The 10,173-nt window shown below is 40.4% G+C and overlaps 1 long non-coding RNA gene across 5 annotated transcripts; it reads left to right on the top strand.

Annotated features, from left to right (window-relative positions):
• The first annotated feature begins 94 nt into the window (after positions 1 to 94).
• Positions 95 to 9,317, top strand: LOC123608980. 5 transcript variants are annotated; one of them, XR_006717555.1, is made up of 4 exons: positions 95 to 208; positions 480 to 530; positions 4,554 to 6,258; positions 7,685 to 9,317. It is a non-coding gene; the product is annotated as an uncharacterized LOC123608980 (long non-coding RNA). The 5 variants fall into 5 exon arrangements; XR_006717556.1 differs by lacking the exon at positions 7,685 to 9,317 and having other exon boundaries at positions 4,554 to 4,725; positions 4,889 to 6,634; XR_006717557.1 differs by lacking the exon at positions 7,685 to 9,317 and having other exon boundaries at positions 4,554 to 5,018; positions 6,124 to 6,634.
• Positions 9,318 to 10,173: the final 856 nt, after the last annotated feature.

Genomic DNA, 10,173 nt, shown 5'->3' with positions numbered 1-10,173 from the left:
CGCAGGGATGGTCCTCAAAGCCAGGAAACACGAGGGGGCGTGCGAGTACGCACATGGGTGCTAGCGGGAAGAGCAGTTGGTGGCTACGGGAGTCGCCCCGCCCCCTGCGTCTCATTGGTAAAGACGCAACACGTCCTTCGAGACGCAGGAGCGCGTACGTCGCGATGACGTCACCTGCGCGCCCTCATGTCTGGCCAAAAGGAACTTGGTGGGTACGTTGGACTTTCTTTTCCGAAGGTGGAAGTTCGCTTTATTTTGAAGAAAAAAAGAAAAAAAAAAAGAGAGAGAGAGAGAAAGAAGAAAGTGTTAAAAATTTCGTACGTTTTAAACGAATGATCACAATTTCTAGAGCTTGCTTTTCAACATAGATTATTTTTGATCTTTTCTTTCGTGTGCATTTTCAGCAACGATGGTTTGCTAAAGCTCAGAATATCCAAAACTGAACTTCATATCTCTGTCTACTTTTTTGTTGTTTACAGCACCATCTAGATCAAAATAGCGGCTTTTATTTCACATTCCTCAATACACAGGTAAATGTGGAGTCTTGTAGTTTATAGTCTGTAATAGTCCAGAAATTCATTGCTCCTGCTTCATGCTTTCATGCTACGGTAACCCTCTAATTAGCTTCCCTCCTCCATTCTCCTGTTACTCAGTAATTATCGCGCCCCCCCCCCAAAAAGCCCCAATTTGTTAATTTGATACTCAGGGTGGACTCTGATTTGACCTAAGCTTTTCATTTTGTAATACTTGGCACTTACTGAACGTCTAAAATGTGCCATATATTTCTCTAATTGTTAAAATAAACAAGGTTGGTTTAGACCACTAAGATAAAAGTTGGTCTAACTCAGGAATCCACCAGCATTTTTTTAAATTTTTTAATGTTTATTTATTTTTGAGAGAGAGAGAGGGAGATACAGAATCCGAAGCAGTCTCCTGACTCTGAGCTGTCAGCACAGAGCCTGACGTGGGGCTTGAATTCACGAGAGACCATGACCTGATCTGAAGCTGGATGCTGAACCGACTGAGCCACCCAGGTGCCCCCACCAACCTTTTGAACACAGAACTCCTTTATTCACACTGAAAAATTTCTTAGACTAGCTTGTTATAGTAACCTTGTTATTTGTTGGCTCAGAAAATACGTAATAACAAAGCCCTATTGTGAATGCAGTCGTTTTTGAATGATTTCTGTTGTATTATTTGAAGACATTTAGGGGTACCTGGGTGGCTCAGTCAGTTAAGCCTCTGAATCTTGATTTCAGCTCACGTCAGAAAATCACGGTTGGTGGGTTCAAGACCCCCATGGGGCTCTACAGAGCCTGCTTGGGATTCTCTCTCCCCCTCTCTCTCTCTGCTTTTCTCCTGCTCACTCTCTCTCTCAAAAATAAGTAAACCTAAAAAAAAATTATATATTTTTAAGTAGTACACATGTGTTCAAGATATTTTTCATTCCTTTTGCAGTTTTCCAATGGTTTGGGGGACCACTATAATAGCTTCCTAGCCTCTCTCGGGAGTCCAAGACAAAGTTCAGAATCGATGCAGTACTTTGCCTTACTTAAGTATCCACTATTTTCATGCACTGTAATATACACTTTGATATACACTTTCACATCACTTTGTTTTTATCCACACTTTTCCCTCTGAAATAATCTTTGTTTCCATCTCTGCACATCCCCTTTCCAATCCATTCCTCAAATGCTACTGTGGTAGCTACTGTGGTCCCCTCCCTAAGGGAAGAAAAAAAAAAAAAAAAAAAAAAAAAAACCTCAAGGCAACCTGGCTATATATATGCCTACGTGACAGCATGCCTCACAACCTTGTAACATGAGACCACTTAATCAGGCTGCATGTTTGTGTGTTACCATATACGGGAAACCAAGAAGTAAAAAATATATAAAAAACTATGCCACATGGCATTCGGGGCTCAGTTCTTTGGGTACAAACCCAACTGAGTGGTGCTGGCAGGAATAAAGTTGCTTCCTGGAAAGAAAAGCCTTAGTGTCACGACTCCCTGTGCGAGAATCCTGCTACACTACCTCCTTCATGACATTTTTTTTTAAATTAACCTAACTGAAAATAAGTACTTCCTCTTGTGAATTCACATAGCAGTTTTTCAATACTTCTCTTGTAGAACTAAACACTTTGTATTGTATACTATTTATGTAGATACCTTTTTTCTTACTAGAAATTATGTTCCTTGATAAAAATAAAAAGTGAATCTACTGTAGTGCCTCCTATAGCCCTTTGCTTGTAGGTAGACACTTAACAATTGTCTAATGAATAAAAGTGTCTAGGAATAAGTTTGCTGCATGGAAGTGTTCAGATTGCACACTGTACAAGCGTACCATAAATGCAAATGTGTTAATTTGCATCATAGATAAATATCCTCTAAAATCACAGGCAGGCCTAAGAGTTCCAGAGCAGTGGAGAGCTGGCTCCTACAAAAACCCACATTGGGGGGCGCCTGGGTGGCTCAGTCGGTTGAGCATCTGGCTTCGGCTCAGGTCATGATCTCACAGTTTGTGGGTTCGAGCCCTGCATAGGCCTCTGTGCTGACAGCTTAGACTGGAGCCTGCTTCAAATTCTGTGTCTCCCTCTCCGTCTGCTCCTTCCCCCACTCGTACTCTGTCTCTCTCTCTCCTTCAAAAATAAATAAAAACATTAAAAAGAATTTTTTTTAAACCCTCATTGGGTGCATATGACCACAGACACACTCAGGAGACCATTCACCTGCACACTGGCACATACCTGCACAAGGTGCACCTGTCCTGTCTTAGTGACACCTGTGATTGGTCCCTCCCCTACCTGGCAATTTTGAAGACTCCCTTCCCATTTCCAGCTTTGAGCTTGATAGAGGTGTCTGCCATGGAAGTGGGAGAAGCAACACAAACTATTTAAAACTTGTCTGGAGTCTTGGTGTGGGATCATGCAAAAGCATAGGCAGTGTGTGCACACAGAGCTGCTACCAGTTGGTGCTCTGGTTAGCCCCCCTGGAAATCAGCCATTTGGGTTTTGTGACAATAACTACATTTTACTTGTGGAAATGGAGTGTTTTCTGATTTCACAAGGGCACCATATGGGCTAGTAGCAGCCTTGCTTCAATCATGCTCTGGAGTCAGAAAATTCTACAACTTACCATCTGTGAAGATGTAGGCTAAGTTATTTATCTTTCTGTGTCAAGGCTTTCTTCATCTATAAAATGAGGATAATAATAATGTTTAATGCAAACATTATTTTGAGAACTAAAGCCTGGAAGCCTGGCACAAAACTCTCAATAAATGTTAAAAGTCATTACCAATAAATAGGTAGTGATGGTAAGGGATCATATGGTTTACTTGCATTTAAATATAGAAGGTGCAGTGCTCCTATTTAACATAGAAACTGAATTAGACTTTTGTAACATCGTTTCCTCTCCCCCATTTTCCCCTCCCCTCCTTTCTCTCCCCCTGACATACAAAAAGCTGTACATATTTACTAAGGTTCTTCTTTTTGGCTACGCTCACCCCCTTGGTAATCTCGCGTCTGTGGTTGTGAGCACATGTATGCCAGTGACTCCCAAATTTAAATCTCTAATACAGACCTCTTCCCTCAACTCCAGACTTGGGTAGCCAACTGCCTATTCAACTACCTTATGCACATGTATAACATATATTATAAACATGTCTGAAACTAGACTATGGGGAAAGCTCTTTCCTTCCCAAATCTGCTACCATCTTACTTGAGGGAAAACTCCATTCTGCCATCTACTGAGGACAAAAATTCTGAGATCATATCTGATGCTTCCCTTTAACTCCATATCCAATCCATCAGGAAATTTAAAGTACATCCAGAATCTGATGTCATCACTACTGTCAACCTTGGCTGAGCTACCATCATCACCTCTTATGTAAATTATTCAATAACCTATATGGTCTCCCTACTTCGAACCTTCTTCCTGCCCCCTTTACTGTGTAGTCTTAACACAACAGCCAGAGGGACTCTTTTAAAATGTGAATCAGATCGTGTCACTCCTCTGTTCCACATCCTTCAATGGTTCTATATCCCACTGAGAGTAAAAGCCAAAGTTCTTACTTATGAGGATCCATAAGTCTCAACATAATAAGCCACCTGCCCACCTCCTCACATTCTGACATCAGCTACCACCACCATTTCCATTGCTTACTCTACTCCAGCCACACTGGACTCCTTGTTGTTACTTATGCCAGCCAGGCATGCACCCACATCTAGGCACAATGGTTGTCCCTCTGCCCAGAACACACTCCTTTCTACTACTGGCAGTGCAGATTTCTCCTCTCACCTTTTTCAAGTCTTTGCTCAAATGTTTCTTCCCTAATGAAGTCAATTCTGACCACCTTGGCAACCTATCCCTCATTCTCACCCCCTAATTCTCCCTTTCCCTTTTTCTGTCATTTCCATCCTGCCCATTACCTTCTAGATATTTATATTTAAATATTTAAATATTTAATATTATTACATATTATTATTGCCTGTTTCATCCTCTTTGAATGTAATCTCAAAAATTCTCAGGAATTTTTATCATTTTTGTCTGTTTTTAGTTCATCGAAGTATCCTCAAGATCTGCATGTGGAGTATAGATACCAAGTGTAATCAAGGACAACTCCCAGGTTCTTAGTCCAAGAACTGGAAGGTCGAAGCTGATATTTACTGAAATGGAGAACTCTGCAATAGCAGGTTTGGGAGCAAGGAAGCCTTGGAATTCAGTTCTGGGTATATGAATTTGAGTTGTTATATCAGGCTCTTTAGAGTAAGTTTGTTGCAGTAAACAACTCCAAAAATCTTAGTGCCTTAAAACAAAAAAGTTTATTTCTTGCTCACCTGTGTGTCTGCTGCATGTTGACTCTAGCTGTGTTGACTTCATCCCATGACCCAGGCTGAAGGAGCAGAGATGGTTCTGATTTTAGAACAGAGGGAAGAAAGAGCACAGTGGAGCCACATCATGGCCCTTAAGGCTTCTTCTCAGGCTGGCACAAGTCACTTCTACTCATATGTCATTGGTCAAAGTAAGTCACGTGGCCAACTCTGACATCAAGGTTAAGTATAATCCTAGGACTGTAAAAAGCAGAAGGCAAAAAATATTTCAAATAATAATACAGTACACTGCAGATGCCTATTTGACATTTAAGTGGCAATGTCACTAGGTAGTTGGATGTCTGAATCTGAAGGTCAGGAGAGAAATCCAGGCTGCATATATGAATTTTAGAATCTTTAGCATGTAATATTTACATTCCTGAAGTTAGAAGAGATCACCAAAGGAGTAAGTATAAGTAGAGAAAAGTTCAGAGGACTGAGCCAGGGGCACTCTGGCAATTTAGAAATCAGAAAAGTGAGAAATAATCAACCATGACTGAAAAAGAGTGGCCCTGGAGTAAGTGGTGTGCTGGAGGTAAAGCAAAGATGATCTCGGGTAAGAGGGGGTGATGAGCTCTGTCAAAGCCTGCTGGTAGGATACAAAGAGGACTGGCAGTTGAGTGCAAGTTGTTGTAAAGCTGAGAAAAGCAGTTTTACTGCTGGGGTTGGGGAAGAAGCCTCATTCTAGTGGGTTTAAGAGAGAATGGTAGTAAATGAAGTAAAGGGAGCAAATGTGAACAGACCAAACAGAGTATTCACAGGAAGAAAAAAGAAGGTACTGAAAGAATGCCAAAGACACAGCTACACTGGTAAAGATCAGAGAAGCAGAGATGCTGGAGTTCTGAGTACAGGAGCAGAGTGGCTGTTGCCAACTCAAATACACATCATTTAAGTGCGTCTACTCAGGTGTCTCCATTCCTCACCATCTGAGGAAGCTACATCAACCCACCACCCTTTCCCGATCAATTAACTCCACCTTTATTACATTTAAAAGTTTCTTTCCTTGTACATCTTCTCTAAACCCCTGGTCTTGGAGTGCCCCAGATTTTACTCCTTGCTCTTCTCTATCTGCATTCACTTCCTTGATCTTATCCAGTCTCAAAGCTTGAAACATCTATATGCCATGACTCCCACATTTCTAACTTTATTCATCCTTTTCTTCAAATCACAATCCAACTGCATACTTGGTATTTCCATTTGGGTGTCCAGTAGATTGAACTGCTGCTGATAACCCTACTACAAACCTCTTATTCACAGACCTCTGACCTCGGCTGATGGCATTCTGATCCTTCCACTTCTAGATTCTGTGACTCCTCTGCTCAAAACCTCCAATCCCATAGGCAGAATGATTAAGAAACTTGCCCAGTGTCATCCCATTAATCAATGACAGAGGTGAGACCCCAACTCAAGCAGCTTGATGGGAACCTGTGCTCTGCCCCACAGTACTTTGACACATGCATATGCTCAGTAGGTTACACGATGTTACGTCTAGTATGAGTCCCTGTTATATAGACATATGGATTTGTAAGAAAATGCGAAAAGGATATATACCAATATATTTGCACTGTGATCTCTGGATGGATAAGTTATGGTTTGATGTTTTTCCTTGATTTTGTTTATGTGTATTTTTTACATCTTCAACAATGAAAATATATTACATTTACCACAAGGAAAATATCCTTATAGATTTTTTTAAAATTCAGGATTCCAGATGAACTTCATTCCCTTTAATCATTCTGTTTAATAAATAAACATCTCATTCCATAAATTTTTGAGTTGCTCAACCCCGATATCAGAAAGTACAGGACATTTTCAGGCAAATTTTCGTATTTTTGGCAGAGATGGACTATAGAACTGATACAACTATACGCCGGATACAGTATAGTGTGTCTCTTCCCTTTTCAGTGAGATAGGGAAAGTGTGTGGGTGGATTTATCTTAATCTCACACTGTGTCTCCACAGTAGACACCCTTCTCCACATCCTAAATAGAAATTTCCTAAACATAAATACAAAGACCTTCCCTGGCTTCTATTTTGTAAATGGAGATAACTTTTTGCTATTTCACCAGTGTCTCAAGAATATTTGATTTTTCTTTTCTTTTAATTTTTAAAAAATATTTATTTTTGAAAGCTAGAGAGAGCATGAGTGTGAGTGACTCAGGGGCAGAGAGAGAGGGACACAGAGAATCCAAAGCAGGCTCCATGCTGTCAGTGCAAAGCCTGATGCGGGGCTTGAACCCAGGACCCACAAGATCATGACTGAGCCAAAATCAGACACTCAACTGACTGAGCCACCCAGGTGCCCTAAGAAAATTTGATTTTTCTGAAGGTAAGAGGAAAACAAGCATGAACACATTTCTCCTTCCCTAAGAAAAGCAGTATAAAAGGAAATATTTCAGGCTAAAATGGCTATTGCCTGGTACTAAATATTAGATGTGAACTGGCCTCCATCTGTTAGAATGAGTGACGTGTCAGGCAAAGGAAGGGGAGGGAGGAGTGCTTATCTGTGGGAAAGGAGAGAAATTTCCAGTGTCTGGTTACTGGGCTGCCTTACTTAAAACTCTCTTTGAATAAATATTGGCAAGTGGCCCAGAGTCCCAACTTGTGGCTGTTTGAGCTTTGCTAAAGTGCTTGAAGGAAAGTCCTGAATTGTTGTTCTTAAATGGAAACTGTGTAAGTCATTTGTAGTGGAAAGGATGACAAAAGAAAAAAAAAAATCCCTTCTTACAACTTTGATTCCAGCCATTCCCCTGATGAATTATTTTGTTTATTTGTGTACAGGTGTAATGCAAACATTTCTGTTTTTTTTCCCCCATAGTGCTTTCCTGAAAGCCACGTCTTCAAACAAATTGTTGAAAGCAATTCTTACTTTATCAGGAACAAGGTTACACTTGGACTTTGTATTTTTGATAAAGAATTCAGCATAAACAAAGTTTGATATAACCAACACCCTAATCAGTAGTACTAACTTACCTTTGTCTGGCATTTTATAATTTTCTAAAGCACTTTCTTGTATGTACATTAATTTGATTCTCTGACAATGCAGAGAGGTAGATATTATTGTCCCTAGTTTAGAAGTGGATAAAATGGGACCCAGGAAGATGAACCAACCTACTCAGGATCAATTTAATTGGTGGTTGATAGAGGGGGCTATCCTCCACCCCTTCAGTAGGACCAGAGGTACTTTCTGTTGCCCCCAATGGACAGAAGACAGCTACTATGTAAATTAGCACACCCCACCATCTTGAAGTTAGTGTCAATTTTTAGTCAGATCCACACTTGCATTTCTTTATAACTTCAAGGCCAAATAACTCATCTACACCATTCATTCCTGTTCTTATTACTTACCCTCAAACTCTTTACTCGTACATAAATTGCCTATGCTTCTTTCCCCCAGCTTCTTTCCACCGCTGACCTCTTTGAAACTCTTTCCACTGCAGAAGCCACAGTTTCATCATAAGCACTCTCTACAGCCTCAACATCCTCACAGAGCCATACCTTCACTTTCTTGCCTCAAGTGAAACCTGGCTTTTCCCCCAAAGACATCACTTCCCTTGAGCCCTGACAAACAAAAACTGCTTTTTCCCCTGCCTTTCAACATGCTGAGAGGTATGTGGATGCAGTGTTGATATTCTCCTAGCTTCTAGCTGCCAGTTCCAGGTGATTCCATTCTTACCTGTATGAAACTCCCCACTTTATGCCCCCTTTTGAGTCTCATGCTGTAGCATGAAGTGTAATCATCATCATCCACCAGCTCAAGGTCACTCCCCCAGATTCACTGAAAGCTTCAGCACCTGGCCCACACAAATGCTGCCAGACTCTCACTGTAATCTCAGACAGCCTTCATGCCCGTGATTCACAGCTCCTCAAGCACCTGGATTCCATTGCCCTTTGCCTCCATTCCTCTTTAACACAACTCATTCCTGTGGCAAAATCCTAACTTTATGTTTACTCACATGCTCTGAAAACCAGAACTCTAGTGACCCTTCACACCTCTGCAACTTTGACACTTTCCTGACTTCTTAGTAATTTCTGTTCTTGATCTTTCTTCAATTCTTTGAGTTGCCCTCCCATCTTCACTTTCATCCTTGCCCAGCATAGACCCCAAAGGCCCATAAGTTCTCCGACTGTGGCTTCTGGGTACCCACCGTGCCCTCCCTCCATCTTTGCTATACTCCCAACCAGCTCGCTCTCTTCTCTGGTTATCTGAGTGATTAAAGGCATGGGCTGGGGAAGCCTGTTTCTATCATTTGAAGACTTTTTCCACCATGTAATAATTCTACCTTGGACAAGTCATTAATTTTTCAGGGCTTCCATTTCCTCAATTGGGAAATAGTAGTATCTTACCTCCTGACCATCATAAATTATTGTGAATATTAATTGAGAATATATGTAACATGCTTAGAATAGTACCTATCTCATAAGTACTCAATAAATGTTTAATAAACTGCTTTATGATGTTTCTTAAAAAAAATCACGTAACCAGATTAATAAGTACCAATACATGCCCAAATCTGCAAAGCAAAATGTAATCCAACAAACATCCTCTTTTTTCACTCCTTCCCTAGATACTGCCTGCTTCAGGGAGACTTTTGAGACAATACCTTTGTAGGGCCTGAGAACCTCTGATTTCATCCTATTAATTATTTGTCCTCCTCATCAGAAGTAGATAGGATTAGCAGGCTGACTAATGTTTATTATTTGTAAGGCAGGAATAGCAAGGATTTCATGTGACCACTTCCCAGAAGACAGACTAGAAGAAACAGGCAGAAGGCATAAATAGGCATCTCACAAGAGAGAAAACATGGATGACCAAGAAACATATTAAAAGATGTTCATCCTCATTAGTAGGGAAATGCAAATTAGAACTACAATGAAATAACCTTGCACACCCTTGAAAATGGCAAAAATGAAGAAATTTAACAATATCAGATGTTGGACTAGGTATTCTTATGGTGGGCATGTAAATGATACAATTGCTTTGTGAAACATTGTGGGGTTTTGTAAACCCAATATTCACATACCCCAGTGACCAGCAGCTCCAACCATTGAGAGTCTTTCACATTTTGTCGACCAAACATAACAAAAAGCACAAAGCTGCAAATAACCCTATCCACTGACAGGGAATGGATAAATAGTGGATAAATAGTGGTATATTCACCAGAGGAATATTTAACACACACACACAGTAAAATATAGCTGCAGTAACAACATGAATGAATCTTAGAAACACCATTGAAGGGTAAAGAAAAAACAAGTAAATGTATGTATTATAATAACACTTTAAATATATTAATCTATTTAATT

This window comes from Leopardus geoffroyi, chromosome B2 (genome assembly GCF_018350155.1).
Source record: "Leopardus geoffroyi isolate Oge1 chromosome B2, O.geoffroyi_Oge1_pat1.0, whole genome shotgun sequence".
In the NCBI taxonomy this organism is placed as follows: Eukaryota; Metazoa; Chordata; class Mammalia; order Carnivora; family Felidae; genus Leopardus; species Leopardus geoffroyi.
This window is presented reverse-complemented; position numbering and strand designations above follow the sequence as displayed.